At 50.3% G+C, this 18,409-nt stretch overlaps 1 protein-coding gene and 1 long non-coding RNA gene across 2 annotated transcripts in view; one reads left to right on the top strand and one right to left on the bottom strand.

The window, feature by feature from the left end:
- Positions 1-12,760: 12,760 nt before the first annotated feature.
- On the bottom strand, positions 12,761-16,131 carry LOC118892930. Its single transcript, XR_005019375.1, has 3 exons — positions 15,972-16,131; positions 15,249-15,386; positions 12,761-13,375 (listed from the first exon to the last, which is right to left on the bottom strand). It is a non-coding gene; the product is annotated as an uncharacterized LOC118892930 (long non-coding RNA).
- A 152-nt stretch (positions 16,132-16,283) lies between these two features.
- Positions 16,284-18,409, top strand: part of ELAVL1 (ELAV like RNA binding protein 1) — a 37,358-nt gene continuing 35,232 nt past the window's right edge. The window contains exon 1 of the mRNA XM_036846871.1: positions 16,284-16,455. The gene's annotated coding sequence lies outside the window, so the exon portion shown is untranslated. The remainder of the gene's footprint in view (positions 16,456-18,409) is intronic.

An 18,409-nucleotide genomic window follows, 5' to 3' on the forward strand; every position in this document is an offset into this window, starting at 1 on the left:
TGCCCCCGGGGTGGGGGAGGGGTGGGCAAGGGCACAGCTCAGCTCAGGGCGCCTCTAGTGGGTGCACACAGATGGCTGTACTGCAGAGTGGGGCAGCCAGTGGGCTTGGTGAGGGGAAATTCCAACCACTGCCTTTGGAGTGAGCTCCTCTGGGGAGGACTGAATACCGGCTCCCTCTCATTTCTCTGCTGGAGGAACTTCCCAGGTGCTCAACCGTTGACCCACTTTTACAGAGAAGGAGACCGAGGGTCAGAGAGGCCAAGTCGGACTTCCCTGGCGGTCCAGTGGTTAAGACTCCACACTTGCAATGCAGGGGTTGCGGGTTCGATCCCTGGTCAGGGAACTAAGATCCCACATGCCGCGCGGCACATCCAAAATGAAAAACAATAGAGAGGCCAAGTCATTCCCCCTTCTAACTTTTTATTCTTGGCCAGGAAAATCCGACTTTTATTTCCTAAATATTGTGAAGGAAAGGGGGACAGCCCCCTAATGGGGGAAGGCCATTGAGCAGAGCTCATCAGAAAGGATGCTGAGGAAGCACCACCAGCTGAAGTAGGGGTCCTCCTGCAGTTGCTTTTGCATCAGACCCCCACCCCCCCACCCCAGTGCTGCCTACCACCCTCCTGAACCTACGGTGCCTTCAGGGCCCAGCTCGGGTGGCCTCTGAGAGAAGCAGCTGGGAACCCACCCCCCAACAACTCCACATAGTGCATCTCACGGGGAGCATACCAGACCCTGGGTGCCCTGTCTGCCATGCCTGGACTCCTGTTGTACCCAGCTGCCTTTCACTCTGGTCCTGATGCAGAGTGGTTACCAGGCAACTGGAGGAAGGAGGGAAAACTGGTGGGGGTTTTTTTTAAGGATGCCTTGCAAGCCTCTGGCCTGACTTTCAGGGACTTGGTTTCTAGACTGGCCCTGTGGGACCCATTTCACTGTGTTCCCGATGTGGATGGCCCTGCTGCCTCCTGAAAGGCCGGCCTTGAGGGGCTTCCCTCCCCAGACTGACCAGCTGCCTCTGGGTTCCAGGGGACCTGGGTGGGGAACTTGGGCTACCAGCACTGGTCGTGGCCTTGGCCTCGGCCCTTGTGCTTCTCCTGCTCCTACTGGACACGTGGGGGCTGAGCCAGCTGGGGCTGGGGCAGGGGCAAGGGTGACATGGGGAGCGAGGGTGGTGAGCCCTGAGGAGAGGGTCCCATAGGGTTGTGAGTCCCTCTTTGAAGCTACTGAGCTCCACTCACAGCCTCCACACAGGTTTTCTGGGCACCTCTTAACATACCAGCCATGTGCTAAGTCCTGGGGTGACCGCAGTGAGCAAGGAGATGGGTCCCAGGCATGGAAGTTGACGGTCATGTCACTGATCCTCACCAGACACCTGTTTGGGGCCATTTGTTATCTCATTCTTTCAACAGACATGTAGCGCATGCCTGCTGTATGCCAGGCACTGGGCTGGGTACCAGGGTAAGCAGTGCAGAACAGACAGGTAGCAAATAGCGAAGCAAGGCGTGACAGGGAGACGCTGGGGATGGGTTGGGCTCCTCTAAAGAGAGTGACTTGAGGTGACAGCAAACCCTATGGGATTAATATTTATCCCCACTTGACAGGGAAAGAAACAATCAGCTGAGGTCCAGAGAGGTTAAGTTACCTGACCAAGTAAGCAGGGGGTCAGATTCCAAGTCCAGGTCTGACTCCATTCCACATATACTGCTTGGGTGCTGTATTAAGTGTGTCTTTTTTTTTTTTTTCAATGATGTATTTTATTTAACCCTATCCAAGATAATATCATTTTAACATATAATCAAATCAAAATGATTTATGAGATATTTTCCCTTTTAAGTCTTCAAAACATGGCTTACTGTACATTTCCAGTACATTTCAAGTGCTAAATAGCCACATGTGGCTGGTGTCTATATTACTGGAGAATGCATTTCCAGCCACGGGTAACAGTCAATTCGAAATTTTACATTGTTTCTTTTTCCTCTTATTTATTTATTTTTCTGTGAAAATTTTTATCAATAGGGATAATTAACAATACCAAAACGATACAAATCACCTCAAAGTATAAATTGGTGAAACAATGGTAATACACACAATGTAACATATAGCTATCCAAAAGTTGTCAAAAACTAAGATGGAAAAATGCTCATTAAACATTAACACAGATCATTAACAAATAGGTACAACAGAATCTCATATTTATTTCTTAAAGTCTAAATGGATAAAAATATGAAAATGTTTGCAGTAGTTATTACCACTAAGTGTTAAGATGAATGCTCCGAAATATTCTTGGTGTTTTCCTGTATTTTCCTAGTTTTTCCTTACAATAAACATGCGTTACTTTTGCAATCAGAAAAAAAGGGAGGGGGAGGTTTGGGAGTAAATTTGACAAATCATTTTTTGCTGTACTGAGTCCCTAGCAAAGTATTCTCCCCCAGGACTGCCACCCTCAAACCTTAGTAACTCAGCTACTAATTCAAATCACTATAGAAGTGGTGCTGTTATGAAGACTGATATTTTTGATGAGTTTTTTTCTACTTTAGCGTTAAATTCTTTAGCAGATGACACATTAGACTTACCTCATTTTGATGAGTATCTGTTTGAGAATTGTTGAATGCTTGTTAACTCTTTTTAGTTTAATATTTATTACTACTCTTGGGAAAATTTACTATGTTTTTAGGTAGTGTTTACACACTGGCCTCGTCATGAACAAAATGTAAGCTACTGAAGGTTTTACCTTTGGTTATGCCCACAAAGCATGTGATCTGTTTCACAAATTTAAATGATGAAGAATTTGTTCTCCTTGTTGGCTTCATTTTGTGTTTGTAGGAGAATGAGGATTTCAAAATGTTAAAAATGAAAAGTAGTTTATAGTTTCTGGCAGTTTGTACAGTTGGGTACATTAAATTTCTACATTTAAAATTTTAGTTACGTTGGTTCAGGAAAAACACTAGTTGATACAAACCTAAGTCATTGTATATGATACATGAACACGTGACTGTTTTGCTAATGGTTCTGTGGTCTTCCATAAGAGCCTAAGCCTGTCTCTTCTACCAGTAGAGTGGTGTAGAATGTAAGCTCCCCCTCATACAACTTGTCTCCTCTTTCTCTCTTTACAAAAGATGGCAGGAAACTTGTTACTAGAACTTTATATAATGTTAAGTGATCAAAAAAATGATCTGTAAGAGGAAAAAGTAACCTATTTTTGTGTTGATGTGCTTAGAGTTTACCTTATAAGTATCATCTTTCTCCCCCAAGACATTTATTTCTGTAACCAAAGTGGGACACCATCTAACAGTAATATTTTGGGAGAAATAGCCAGTGCATGTAAGGCTTGCATATGTTGGATTCTACTATAAATGAAACATTAATTCATTTAAACCTCAACGTTCCTATGAGCAAGGTACTCTTATCACTTTTAACAGATAAGGAAACAGCACAGAACGAGTAAGTTGTAGAGCTGGGATTGAGTAGAGTGGTTACTACAGTGCTTGAACTTAATATATGTTTTACCTCTAGCTTCATTTCCTTTTATTTTTTATTAAGACACTTTTGTTTAAAGCAGTTTTGTTTTCCCAGCAAAATTGAGGGGAAGGTGCAGAGATTCACCATATACCCCCTGCTCCCACACATGCATTGCCTTCCCCATTATCGACATGCCGCATCTCATAGGTATGTTTGTTACCATTAATGAACTGACACATCATTATCATCCAAAGCCCATAGTCTGCATTTGGGTTCACTCCTGCTGTTGTATAGTCTATGGGTTTGGACAAATGTATAATGACATGTACCCACCATTATTGTGCCATACAGAGTATTTCACTGCTTGAAAAATCCTCTGTGCTCCCAGCATGTGTTTTTTATTCTGATGTTTTGACAGCCAGGGCCTTGCTGATCAGTGGAAGTACTACCCCTCCCAGGGCTAGCAGATTCCAAAAGATAGTAAATGACTTCCTAATAAGGGCACCTTTCATATGCAAACCAGACAATCCAGAGCCCATACCTTAACCCCCTCGTCTATCAGGCTCTCACACTCAGGGCCACTATCCTCCAGCCCTGATCACCCCAGGGCCAGGTGCCAGACAACTAGGGGCAGTCTCTGTACCCCAGAGCCTGCTGGAATTATTCAAACTAGCCAGTCCTAATCCTGCTTACCCTGCCTCACTCAATCCTTCCCACAGAAATCACAATAAAGCCTCTTGCCCACATTTCCCCCTCGCTCCCTCTGCCTCCTGACTGGCCCTGGTGCTTCCCTGTGTGGCCCTGCACGGCACAGTGTGTGCCCCCTCTTCCTGGGCTCTGTGAGTAACAAAGTGCCTTTTCAGTGGCAATCGTCTCCTGATCTGTTGGCCTCACCATACCTGAATAATTATAAAACCTACAGTTTAAAACAGGTGTCAAGGGGGACTTCCCTGGCGGTCCAGTGGTTAAGACTCTGCGCTTCCAATGCAGGGGGGGGTGGGTTCGATCCCTGATTGGGAACTAAGATCCCACATGCTGTGCGGCACAGCCAAAAACTAAAATAAATAAAAATAAATAAAACAGGTGTCAAGTGATATGCAGAGAGTTGGAGACAGAGGGCAGGTAACAGATGCATCACTCCCCACATGGGGCTCACAGCTGGTGGAGATGTTCGTGGGATGCTGCAAGGCTACATGGTCAGCATTCTAGAGAAACATTCACAGGCAGGCTGTAGGGGTTCAGAGGGCACCCTATCAGGTCTCCAGAGGGAATAACTTGAATGGAGACCTGAAGACAAGCAGGTGTTAGAGGCCAGATGGAGCAGGACACCAGAGAGACCCTGCCAAGTCCAGGATGGCTGGGGACCGGAGGTGCGGGGGTTGGATAGTGGATGATGAGGTGGGAGGGGACAGGCTATTCAGGGCCTCACGTGCTGAGCTAAGAAGGGCCACCTTCATCCAGAGGGCGCTGGGGCGCTGCTGAGGGATTTAGCCAGAGGGAGGGTTGTGGTCAGGCCTGTGTCACAGCTCTGCCAAGGTCACGTGGAAGATGCACTGGAGGGGCATGAGCTCAGGCACAAGAAGACTCAACAGTCACCAGGCTGTCTTCCCAGGAGGGCTGTGGGAAAGCCTCTTTCCCAGTGCTTTGGTATTTTAGCTGTTGATGAAAGAGTTTGAGATGCCTCGTAGACTATATGTCTGTTTGGCTGTGAACTTCTGCCAACTCAAGACGTATGGCTATAAAAATGAGATGTTTTCTCTCAGGGAGGAGGGGAAAAGAATTGGTCCAGGACATGTTGGAGAATGTGGGAAGCCTTTCAAAGTCAACTACGTGAAGCAAGGATTAGGGCTTTTTGGTCTTTACGTGCATAACTTTTTTTTTTTTTTTTAATTTGGGCAGAAAAAGTGATCATTTTGTCTGTTTCTCCATCTTAGTGTTCTAAGCCTGAGAAGGTGTGGTCCACCCAAGCCCTGACTCCTGGTATTCTCTTACAGTCACGGAGGGCCGAAGTCCTAAAATCAAGGTGTCGGCAGGGCTGGTTCCTTCTGGAGGCTCTAGGGGAGAATGGGCTTCCTTGCCTTTTCCAGTTTCCAGCAGCCGCCTGCAAGCCTTGGCTCCTGGCCGCTTCCTCCATCTTCAAAGCCAGCAGTATAGCATCTTCAAATCTCTCTCTGACCTCTGCTTCTGTTATCACATCTCCTTCTCAGACCCAGACCCTCCTGCCTCCCTGTCATAAGGACCACCATGATTGACGCTGGGGCCGCTGGATAATCCAGGATCATCTCCCCTCTCCAGGCGTGATTAACTTAATCACACCTGCAAAGTCCCTTTTGCTATGTAAGGTCACATATTCCCAGGTTCTGGGGGTCAGGACGCAGACATCTTGCGGGAAGGGCATTATTTGGCCTACCACAGCACCCATGGGGTTCAACCTCCTAAGGGGGGTGGGGAACACTCCTGGGGGCAAGTGATGTGTAGACTCAGTTCTGGAAGATGGCAGGTAGGGAGGGGGATGGGGGCAGAGAGTTCCAGGTAGAGGGAACAGGGCACATAAAACGGGAGGCTCCCTGAACACCTGACCTGGATGTGACCTGAGGGCCCTTAACATCAGCACAGGAACCTGGTCGAGGGGACAGCTGCCCAAGTCTGGAGAGATATTTGGTTGTCACAGTTGGGGTGGGGAGGTGGGGGGCCAGAGACGCTTGCTGCTACACATCCTGCAATGCACGGGGTTCTGTCTCCACCAGGAAGAATCCTCTGGCCCTAACATCAGCGGGAAGCCCCACTGCGGCCACTTTCTGGCCCTGTCTCTCAGAACCCAGAGGGGCTTCTCCCCTTCTCTCCGCATGGAGGGTTTCTGCTCAGCAACCTGTGGCCTGTCTACCCCTACCCCACCTTTCTGGGGAAAAGCTGTTTCTACTTCCTCCTGACCCTTGGCCCGCCCCAGAACGGAAACCTGTGTGTGGGCTGAAGGCTCCTACCTCTGGAATGTGAGGCCCTAGGAAGGAGACAGAGCTGAGGAGTAGTGCTTTCTCCCTGCCCCGCCCCGCTCCGCATCCCCACCCCAGGCCTGACCTACTCTGACCTCTGGGTCTCTGCAGCACCGGGAAGGGAAGGGAGTCAGACGGTGTGCTAAGGACACTGCATCTGTCATTGGACGGGGAACAATCTAGTTCACCCAAGGGACACTAGACAGCAGGTGACAGGGCTCGTGACAGGAGGAGGGGTGAGTTGGGGCGGGGGTTCCCCCCTCCAGCTCCTTGTTGCCGCCACCCTACAGGGCTCAGGTCGGTGACGTCCCTCAAATACGGGCCCCTTGAGTCCGACGGGTCTTCCTTGGGTCTGGGCGGGAGTGGGTGCCCATCTCACCCGCTGAGGAGGGTAGCCCTGATGGGGTGGGGGGGACAGAGCGGGGTGGGCTCTGCCGCGACATGGTGAAACCGGGCTGGTGTCTTACTGCCGTTGGCCCTTGAGAGCAAGTTGGCTTCTGGTTCATTAGCTCAGCAGACCTTTGACACCTACTGGGTGCCAGGCTCCGTGCTGGCCGCTGGGGGTGATAAGGCCAGCAGTTCCCTCAAAGAGCCCGCAGAGGCTGGGGAGGGCAGGGCTCTCACTCTGCTGACCGCTGAACCGAGAGCCAAACCCTGTGACGGCGCCCCATCTCCCAAGGTGGCATGGGAGCAGAGTGACTGCATTTCTGGGGGAAGGGACGAGGGGGTGGGAAGAAGGGGCGGGGTGGGAGGAAGGAGGGCTGCAGTGATCTGAGTAGAGAAAGCCCCGGCTAGAGAAAGCCCCTGCGCAACTGCGCAGTGGTCCTGGGAAAAGGGGGAGGCGAGCATGTATTCAGTGGGACTTCCCTGGGGTGAGCCCAGGAAAACCCCTGCTCCTGGAGGGGAGGGCTGGTCTGGGGTGACGGCCCACCTCTCCCACCACCACTGGCTCCTGCCCCTGCTGTGGCCAGCCTCTGGGCATTTCCATGTGGCCCCTGGCTGTGTCAGAGCCCCTGAGGTATGGCTCTCCGTCCACCCACTGGAGCCCCAGGGCTGCTCCATCCACCAGAGAATGCGGTACCCAAACCCCAGAATCCCCTTGACCTATGGAAGACTGGGCGGTGCCTGTGTGACGAGGGCCACCTGAGCTCCCCCGCCCACACCCAGTGGGCTGTGGCAGAATTACATGCTCCCCCAGTGTTATCAGCTGGATTGTGTCCCCCTCCCCCAAATTCATATGTTGAAGCTTTAGCCCCCAGGACGTCAGAATATGACTGTCTTTGCATTTAGGGTCTTTAAAGAGGTCTTGGAGTTAAAAATGAGGACAGGGTGGGCCCTAATCCAATATGACTGGTGTCCTTATAAAATGGGGAAATTAGGACACAGACAGACGCACAGAGGGAAGACCACGTGAGGACACAGGGAGAAGACGGCCGTCTGCAAGCCAAGGAGAAAGGCTTCAGAATGAAACCAACCTTGACCCTGGACTTCTCGCCTCCAGAACTGTGAGGAAATGTGTTTCTGTTGCTTAAGCCCCCAGCCTGTGCTTTCTTTTGGCAGCCCTAGTGACCTCACACACCCAGGATGCACCTGAGGAAGGCGGCAGCCCATTGGGTGCCTAGGGATGTGTGTGGGGGAACGAAGATGAAGATGGACCCTCTCTCCATGGCCTCGGTTTCCTCCTTCTCCCGTGTGAACCTGAAGCCATCACTTTAACTGCACCACTGAGGATGCCCACTTCCCTCCACCCTCGAGCATCTTAAGCCGCTGGACCCTGGCTGGATGGAGGAGTGGAAATAACACCCCACAGACGCTACCACGAACCCAAGACCCTCCACCCCAGCTGGGTTCTCCTTCCCCAGAGTGGTCCATGAAAACTATCCCCCGGCCCCTCCCCTCTCCCCAGCTCCCACGCCCACCCCCGAGTTATCTGCGTCCTGCTCAGTCCTTCCCCCTGCCCACCCAACAGTACCCAACTCACAGGCTTATGGTGAGGATTAAACTGCGCCCCCACAGTGCTCAGCCCACGCCTGAGAGGCACTCTTACTCCACGTGGTCGCGGGGCTCCTGCCCATCATTTCTAGAGGATGCGCAATTCCCCAAGCCAGCTGCGTCGCTGGGCGTCTAGATCACTGCCAACCTTTTACTCATTGAAAGGAGTTCCCCGGTAGCCTAGTGGTTAGGAATCTGGGCTTTCACTGCCGTGGCCTGGGTTCAATCCCTACTCATTAAAGGCTGTAAGAATAGCCCTTCCACTGGGGGCTCAGGACACTTTTCAGTGGTTTAACCAAAGGGTGAGACTATGAGACTATGACCCCCGTAAGATGCTGGGTAAGTATCTTCCAAAGGTTTTGGAATTTTCTGATTATCACGGCCACCACCCTGAGGAAAGCCAGTGTCCGGGGGTCCCGGCAGCCCTGGAATGATCTTCTTAACCAGCCCGCACCCGAGGGCCACTCTGAGGTTTGTTGACTCTCTCTCCCCCCCGTGAAATGTCTGTTTCTGATCTTTGCTCCTTGGGTTCTTATCAATTCGCGTGAGCTTTTAATAGCTGATAACACACCTGGCTTTTCCTTTGGCGCAACTTGCTCGTAACTATGCACGATCAGAGGTTAGCACGCGTGGAGCACTCCGAGATGTGCCACCGGCTGTGCTTTTGGACCTTTCGTCTGGGGAGCTGGGTGGTTTGAGGGTTTCCTGCTACATGGAATGTGGGAGTTGCCAGGGTGGGGCAGAGGGCCGTAATGGGAACACCCACACCTGGTTGCACTTGCTCCATCATATCAGGACAGGTGGGAGGCACCCTGGCAAATCCACGGGCCCCTGGCCTGCTTCCCATGGGAGGCTGGACGAGGAACAGGGCTGGAGAATGGTCACAGCCAGTTGAGCCAACGACTGAGAGGCACGCAGCCTCCATCTCATTTACAAAGAAAAGCTTTGGGAAAACAGCCTGGCAGTTCCTCAAAAAGTTAAAGTTATTTTGTCATCCAGCCACTCCACTCCTAGGTATCCACCCAAGAGAAATGAAAACATATGTTCACACAAACACTTGTCCAGAAACGTTCACAGCAGCATGATTCACTAAAGCCAAAAGTTGGAAACAGCCCAGAAAACGTCCACTGATGGATGAATGGATCAACAAAATGTGGTCCATCCACACAGTGGAATACTACACAGTCCTAAAAATGAATGAGGTACTAAATCACACTACAGCACAGACGAACTTTGAAGACATGATGCTCAGGGAAAGAAGCCAGGCACAATAGGCCACATATTGTATGATTCCATTTACGTGAAGTGATCAGAAAAGGAAAATCCATGGAGTCAGAAAGTAGATTAATGGTTGCCAGGGGCTAGGGGAAGGGCTGCTAATGGGCATGGGGTTCCTTCTTGGAGTGATGAAAATGTGCTGGAATGAGATAGTGTGAATATACTAGAAACCACTGAATTTCTGCTTAATTTTTTTTTTTTTTTTTTTAAGAAGCACTGCAAAAAGCCCAGCAGAGACATGTAAAACATTTAGAGACAGAGCAAGAAGGAGAACCTGTATGGCATGAAAAAGAACAGTTGGATTTTTTTAAAAAACCCAGAAATCTTAAAAATGGAAAAAAAAAAAAAAGTGACACAGCGGTTACTACCTGGTCACTGGCAGAAATGAGGAGGGTGACGTAATGGTGGAAGTGAAAGTGATCATCGTCAATAACACAGTGACCCTCAGAATCAAAGCTGTTGGGCCTGTTCTAACCTTTGACCCAGTGGGAGATAAAATGCCACTGCTGTTCTTGCCGGAAGGTCACCCGAGTGGAAGGGGCATGGGTCAGATCCAGAAAGGTAATTCTGGAAACCAACACTTGCCACGCTCACTCAGGCCAGTGACCCATGTGATCTCATGCTGGGGCATTTGGGGACCTCGCTTCTCAGATGAGTTGGGGAGCCCTTCCTGCTCTCCCAGGCACTAAGCACAGAATTTCCTTTATGGGCCTGCGCCACAACGGTTGTCCTAGGCATCATCTGCTCTGCTTGGGGCCTGCTCTACGTGTGTCCCTGGTGCCCCCTGTTTTTTACCAATAAGCACACGGAGGCTCGGGGAGGTTATCAGCACAGCAGTTCCTGGACGAAAGCCCTGTGTTTCTGTGCCCGCTCCAGGGCCAGGCTCTTCGGATGAGAAATGTGTACAAGCAGGAAGCACGGGGGACCCACACCCGAAGGAGCCAGCGCCCGTGCCTACCCACTCTTCCAACACTGAAGTAATCAGGGCCGTGAGCTCCAAAGGGTTGCCCACCCAAAAATAAACTCAACCGTCCAGGGAAAAGTCAATACAGCTTTCTGGTTTTCTAAATAACTCACCTATTCAGCACTTGCGATGGAATCAGGTTGAAGTTGGGCCCCAAAGAGCTCAAGTGCCGGAAGGTTCTTTGGGCTCGACCAGGCTGCCCGGCTTCTGTCCTCAGGATGGGTGCTCTGCTTCAATGCCTCGGCTCTGTTTGGGGGCTGACCAGTGAACGGCACCCCTGACATTTAAACCTATTGTTTTTGGCCGTGCTGTGCAGCCTGCGGGATCTCAGCTCCCCCACCAGGGATTGAAACTGTGCCCCCTGCAGTAGAAGCGCTGAGTCCTAACCACTGGACCGCCAGGAAGTTCCCTAAACCCATTTCTTATGTCCCCAAGATACCTCCCCACACACATTTGGAGCCCTGTAAGTGGTCGAGATGTCATGGCTTCCCCATCGCTGTGCCTGATGACTCGGGCCACCACCTTCTCCACACGTGACTGTCACTAAGTCCCAGAGATCCCACCTCTAAGACATCTGGAATCCTCCTCCTCTCCATATCCCGCCCCATGCCTGCTTTGACAGCTCTCCCGAGGGGTTTTCTTGACAGCCTTCCTCTTTTGAAGAGTGCACACCCCGCTTGCCTCTGGGTCCCTTCCTTCTAACAAATAAGCAAAGAATCATGTTAAGTGTCTCATTTAAAATTCTCTTTGGCTGAAAGACAAATTCTTTTAGGTGCCCACTGCCTATGGCAGGAATATCAGGGTCCTGTGGCTGCTACAGTAAATGACCACCACCTTGGTGGCTTAAAACAAGACACATTTATTATCTTACAGTCCTGGAGGTCAGAAGTCCAAAGTTAAGTCTTACCAGGCTAAAATCAAGGTACTGGCGGGTCTGCGGTCCTTCTGGAGGTGCTAGGAGAGAATCTGTTTCCCTGCCTTTCCTGGCCTCTAGAGGCTGTCTGCATTCCTTGGCTCATGGCCACTTCCTCCATCTTCAAAGACGTCAATGGCATCACTGCTTATAGTACTGTTGCATCTCCTTCTCTGCCCCTCCTGCCTCCCTCTGATAAGGACCCTTGTGATGACACTGGTCTCATACAGATAATCCAGGGTCACCTGCCCATCTCCAGATCCTTAATCCCATCTGCAAAGTCCCTCTTGCCAGGTCAGGGAACATCTTCACAGGTCCAGGAGACCAGGACATGGACCGCTTGTGGGGCGGTTATTCTGCCCACCACAGCAAGACCAACCTACTTTTTCTGAAAAGGGCCCCAGGGTAAATATTTTAGGCTTTGTGGGCCATCTGATCTCTGTTGCCAAGATTGGCTACACAATTTATAGAGCCTGGTGCAAGATAGAGACATGGGGCTCCTCATTCATAGATTAAGAATTTCAGAACAGTGACAGTAGAAGTGCAGGGCCCTGTGTCACTGCATCGTTTACGTGGCCAGAAAGCGGGCCCTGCCTGAGCAAGTCCACCTCTGCTCCTGTGGCCTGAAAGCAGCCACCAGCAACACGTGGACGACAGGTGCAGCCGTGTTACCATCAAACTTGATGGATGCTGAAACTGCACTTCATGTAATTTTCCCATGTCACAAAATGCTATTCTTCTTTTGGTTTTTTCCAGCCATTTAAAAATGTAGGGACTTCCCGGGTGGCACAGTGGTTAAGAATCTGCCTGCCAATGCAGGGGACACGGGTTTGATACCTGGTCAGGGAAGATCCCATATGCCGCAGAGCAACTAAGCCCCTGCACCACAACTACTGAGCCTGTGGTCTAGAGCCTGTGAGCCACAACTACTGAGCCCTCATGCCACAACTACTGAAGCCCGCACGCCTAGAGCCCGTGCTCTGCAACAAGAGAAGCCACCGCAATGAGAAACACGCCCACCACAACAAAGAGTAGCCCCTGCTCTCCGCATCTAGAAAAAGCCTGGGTGCGGCAACAAAGACCCAACGCAGCCAAAAATAAATAAATAAAATAAACAAATTTATTAAAAAAATAATAATTAAAAAAAATGTAAAAATCGTTTGTAGCTCACAGGCTGTACAAAAAAAAAGGCGTGGGTGGAATCGGGCTGTAGTCTGCCGGCTCCTGGTCTGATGGATAAAATCCCACCTTCCATGCCTGACTCTCTAGGGCCCTTTGCAGCTGGAGACAGACACCTCTCCAGTCCCATCTCACCGTCGTCCTTCCTCATAACCTGCACTTGGCGTGTCCCACCGCTCCCTGCTCCCGAACCACGCTCGGGAACAAAAGCTGTGCCTCTGGTCTGGCTGGTCCCTCTATCTGGAAGCCCCACTTCCCACATCCTCTGGCTGGTAGACCCTTGCTCCTGCTGTCCTCTGGCCCAGACGCTGCCCTCATGAGAGGTGGTGCTCTGTGCCTGGCCCTCGTCACACTAACTGGGTTTATGTGTCTACATGTCCTCTTCTCCCTTGCAGCAGTGATGTGCTCAAGAGCAGGAACCCAAGCTGAGTCATCGTTCTGTCTCCTGATCTCACGGACCCTCAGAGCATGTGCTTAGAGAGAAAACAAGGATAACCTGGGGACTTCCTTGGAAGTCTGGTGGTTAGGACTCGGCACTCAGTGCTTTTACTGCCAAGGGCTGAAATTCGTTCCCTGGTTGGGGAACTAGGATCCCACAAGCTGCGCAGCGCGGCAAAAGAAAAAAAAAAAAAAAAAAAAAGATTGATTAAACTAATAAATGGGGGGAAGAAGAGCTAAGTCTTTCATGCAGAAGAATTCCATATAACTTAAGTAGATATCCACCCTTGAGGAGGGGAACAGACATCTCCACTCTCCGTGTGGGCTGCACATAGTGACTACCTTCCAAAGGAAAGGGGGGAAAAGTGACTTTATAGTGGAGAAACCTGACAAATACTAACTCTGCCAGGTGATGAAAGCCAATATCAACATGCATAAATAAAGTTGATAGTATGTATCCTTGATATGATGTAAGAAGGATGGCACTTTACCTCTTTGGTCTTCCTCCCCCAAACCCATCATCCCAGTATTACCATGAGAAAAATACCAGACAAATGCCAATATAGGGACATCCTACCAAATATTTGACCAGCCCTTCTCAGAACCATCAAGACCATCAAAAACAAGGAAAGTTGGAGAACCTGCCAAAGCCGAGAGGAGCTTAAAGAGACAGGACAACTAAGAGAACAGATTTTGGGACTTCCCTGGTGGTCCAGCAGTTAAGACTCCGCACTCCCAATGCAGGCGGTCCGGGTTCAATCCCTGGTCAGGGAACTAGATCCCGCATGCTGCAAGCTGCAACGAAGATCCCACGTGCCGCAACTCAGACCCAGTGCAGCCAGAAAAATAAATATTTTTTTTTTAAAAAAAGGGATTTTTTTTTTTTTTTTTGGCCGCACCATGCGGTATGTGGGGTTTTAGTTCCCCGACCAGGGATCAAACCCATGCCCCCTGCAGTGGAAGCCCGGATTCTTAACCACTGGACCTCCAGGGAAGTCCCAAGAATAGATCTTAAAAAGTTCTCATCACAAGGGAAAAAAAAATTGTAACTATGTGTGGTGATGGAGGTTAATCATTAACCAAACTTATTGTGATCATTTTGCAATATATACATGTATCAAATCATTATGTTGTATGCATAAAACTAATGCAATGTTGTATGTCAATTATATCTCTTTTTAGAGAGAGAAGACAACTAAATGTAATGTGGTATCCTAGATGAGATTCTGGAAGAGAAAAAGGACATTAAGTAAAAACAAAGGAAATCTAAACAAACATGAACTGTGGTTGACAATAATGTGTCGATATTGGTTCATTAAGTGTAACAAATGTATCATACTAATGAAAGATGTTACAAATAGGGGAAACTGGGTATGGGGAAAATGGCAACCCTGTATCTTCTATGCAATATTTCTGCAAATCTGAAATTCTTCTAAGAAATAAAGTCTATTAATGATAGCAAGGATAAAGCACAGATGGATGAATGAAAGACTACATTATTCATCATGGTGACAGTGACTATAGCTGCCCTCTCACAGAGCTATTGTAAGGACTCCATAGAACCCACACAAAGCATTTAGCACACAGTACAAGCTCAACTCAGAGCACTGTACTCGTCGACATTCTACTAAATCTATGCCATCCACTCTGGGAGCCACGAGCTCTAGGTGACCAAATTTAAATTAAGTAAAAGTTAAGTACATTAAAAACTCAGTTCTTCAGTGCCACCAGCCACATGTCAAGGGCCCAAAAGCCACATGGAGCTAGTGGCTATTAAATTAGGCAGTGCTGATAAAACAAAACAAAACAAAAAACAAAAAAAACAAACAAAAAAACATGCCCATCATCACAGAGAGTTCTATTGGACAAACACTGCACAAAACAATAAATGGCATAATTACTGGTTCAGTGTTCTTGACTCCTTGGGGTCCTTCTGCAAATCCTATCTTCTCAACCTTCCTGACAGCCCTCTTTCAAAGTGCAACCTCCATGCCCCCCACCCTTGCCCTATGTCCAATTTACTTTTCAGTCTTACCACTTTTCACCACTTGGTGTGGAATCCACTTGATTTCTTTCCTGCCTCCCCATCTAGCTCTGCATGGTCCGATGCGGTAGCCGCTATCAGTTGTGGCTGCTGAGCCCTTGAAACGTAGCCAGTCTAACTTCAGATGGGCTGTGAGTGTAAAAGACATACCAGATTTCAAAGGCATGAAAAAAAAAGAGAATGTAAAAAGATCTCATACCTTTTTATATTGGTTACACGCTGAAATAACATTTTGGACATAAATTGGGTTAAATAAAACACATGATTAAAATTAACATCACCTCTTTCTCTCTCTCTCTCTTTTTTTTTTTTTTCCTTTAGTATGGCTACGAGAAATTTTAAATTATGCACGTGGGTAACATTTGTGGTTCGCTTACATTTGTCATGACAGCGCCAGTCTAGAATGTCAGCCAAATAGAGGCAGGTATTTTTGTCCACTGTCCATACAGTGACTAGCACATAGTAGGCGCTCAATTAAATTTTAATGAATGGATGTTAGGCAGAGCCTCTGGAAACCCGCTAGCTCTAATAATCAACACTGATGGAATACTGATCACGTCCCAGGCCCCACCTCCTCACTACACCTGATAAGGAAACTGAGGCCTGCCGAGGTGACGTCAGCCCATGCCCAACGACACGTAGTGCAGAAACGTCGGGGCCGGGATTCGAACCCGGGTCCTCTCCCCACAGCCCTGGCGCGCTTACCATTCCTACCTCGCAGGGTGGTGACGGCGGCCGCGGCGGCGGCGAGACAGACAGGCGCGAGACCCACAGCATGCCCTCGACAAGGGGCATGGCTCTTCGGCCACCGCCTTCCATCGGCCTCCGTGGGCCAGGCCCCAGCCTGCCCCCTCCGCGGCCATCGATGGCCACCCGCGTCTCTGCCTGCAGCCGAGCCCTTCGCAGGCGGCGCCAGACGGAAGTCCCGCCCCCGCCGCGCGCCCCGGGTCGCCGCGACAGCAACGCGGGCCAATGAGGAGCGCGCCGTGGCGGACGCCGGCCAATGGGCGCGCGCGCCGGGGGGGCGTGTCCGGGCCGTGGGCCGGAGCGGGTCGTGCGCGCTGAGGAGGAGCCGCCGCTGCCGTCGCCGTCGCCGCCGCTGCCGCCACCGCTACTGAGGCCGAGCGGAGCCGTTAGCGCCGCGTCGCCGCCGCCCGCCCGCCCCGGAGCAGACCCGGGCCCGCCCGCCCGCTTCCAGGTGAGGCGGGGGCCTTTGGCGGCGCCCGACGGAGTAGGCCGCGGCAGGCCTGAGCTCGCCTGGCCGGGCCGCGGGCGCTCGCGGGCCTGCACCGGTCGAGGCCCAGGCCGCGCCGGGCCGGGAGGGGACGCGCGCGGGCCTGGGCGAGCGGGCTGGGGCCGGCCGGTGTGGGCGCCGGCGACAGGCCCCGGGCCGGATTCCTCGGCCGCCGTGAGGGCCGGGATAGGGGGGCACGGCGTGGGCACGCGCCTGGCGGCCGGGTTCTGAGGCCGGGCCCGAGTAGCCTTGCAGGCCGGGTATCCGGGGGCGGGAGAGCGAAGCCAGAGGCGAGGGAGTGGGGTGGGCGTCTTCCGCGCGCAGAGGTCACGGCCCACGGGCTCGCTCCCCCGGGAAATCCTACACATTCTTTTGTGGTCGTTGTCAGAGGACCGCGGCCGATCTGAGGTCCTCCTAGAAGTGTGCAAACCCTTCAGTATGTATGAGAGTCCTAGAAAAAAAATATATTTTTTGAACGCCATCTCTAACAAACAATTTTTGGGGCGTGGGACGTTTGGATTTGCAAAGTGTGTGTGTGTGTGTGTGTGTGTGTGTGTGTGTTGAAAACACAAACTGCACGCAATTGAACAATGGGGGATGGATGCTCTTCCTTTTCCGGCATCCTTTGCTGCTAGGCTTATTAAAATGGGTTCTAATACCTACCGTGTGTAGGGCAGGTGGGGAAGGACTTGTGCAGGTGCTGTCCCTGGAGGAATAGAGCACACACTCCCCCTTACTGCAAGTATTCATGGGGGATCCGGATAGCCAATGCTCCAGAAGTGGGACGATGGGGAGGAGGATTCACTAGAGAAGGGTTTCTCCGCCTTGGCACTACTGACATTTTGGGTCTGATCATTCTTGGTTTGGGGTGGGGGGAGCTGTCCTGTGTATTGTAGGATGTTGGGTATCATCCCTGACCTCTACCCGCTAGACGCCAGCAGCGTCCTCATCCCCCAGTTGTGAAGATCAAAAATATCTGCAGACATTGCCCAAAGTATCACACACATACGCACTCACACGTGTGAGAACCACCACTGGACTAAATGATCTTCCACTAAAAGGTCCCCTAGCCCCATCTCTGATGCCTTGGAATCCAGTGCTCCCGAGACGTTGAACAAACTCAATTGTGGGAGCCTTAGTTTTCTTATCTGTAAAATGGGATGGATGAGAATATTGCCGTGCAGATTTAAGGGTGTGGGAAGCCCCTTGCATTGTGCGTGACCTGTGCTTGGTAGACACTGAATTTATAATGTTATAAGTAGTCGACAGTAATATTTAGTGGGGATTTACTGTGTGCTTTCTACTCACAGATGTTTATCTCCAGCCTTTGAGGTAGGTGCTGTATGTTGTAATTTCCATTTTAGGGACAAAGAAACTGAGGTTTCGATGGGTCACTTAATGAGACCACTCTCACACAGGAAAGTGGCTGATGGCAGGATTTGAACTCAGGCCCTCTGACTCAGAGTCCTTACTCTTAACTACTGGGCTTTACTGTTCTTATAATCCCAGGGCCTGGGGGACCCCGAGAGACATTCCATTCAATTGTCATTGAGCACTTTCAGTGTGCAAACCTCTGTGCTGGGATCTGTTATAAAATTATGCGACTTCAAGGCCCATGAAGAAGCCAAGATATAAGAACATCTCAAAATGTGGAAATAAATCACGTTTATGTGGAAGCACTTGGTTTTGAGGAGGCGGAGTTTCAGGTTGGATGTGTTCAATCTGAGGTCATGGGGCAGCAAGTGGAAAATGAGAGGAGAATTATGAAAATACCATCTTCCTAATGCCTTGCTTTTGCCTCTCTCACTCCCGCCTCCCATCTCTATCATCTTTCCACACTCCAGCAAGAGCTGTCTTTTTTAAATGCAGATCTGATTATGTTACTCCCAATTAAGAGTCTTTGGGTGGAAAAAAATTA

Source organism: Balaenoptera musculus, chromosome 3, assembly GCF_009873245.2.
Source record: "Balaenoptera musculus isolate JJ_BM4_2016_0621 chromosome 3, mBalMus1.pri.v3, whole genome shotgun sequence".
NCBI classification, from domain to species: Eukaryota; Metazoa; Chordata; class Mammalia; order Artiodactyla; family Balaenopteridae; genus Balaenoptera; species Balaenoptera musculus.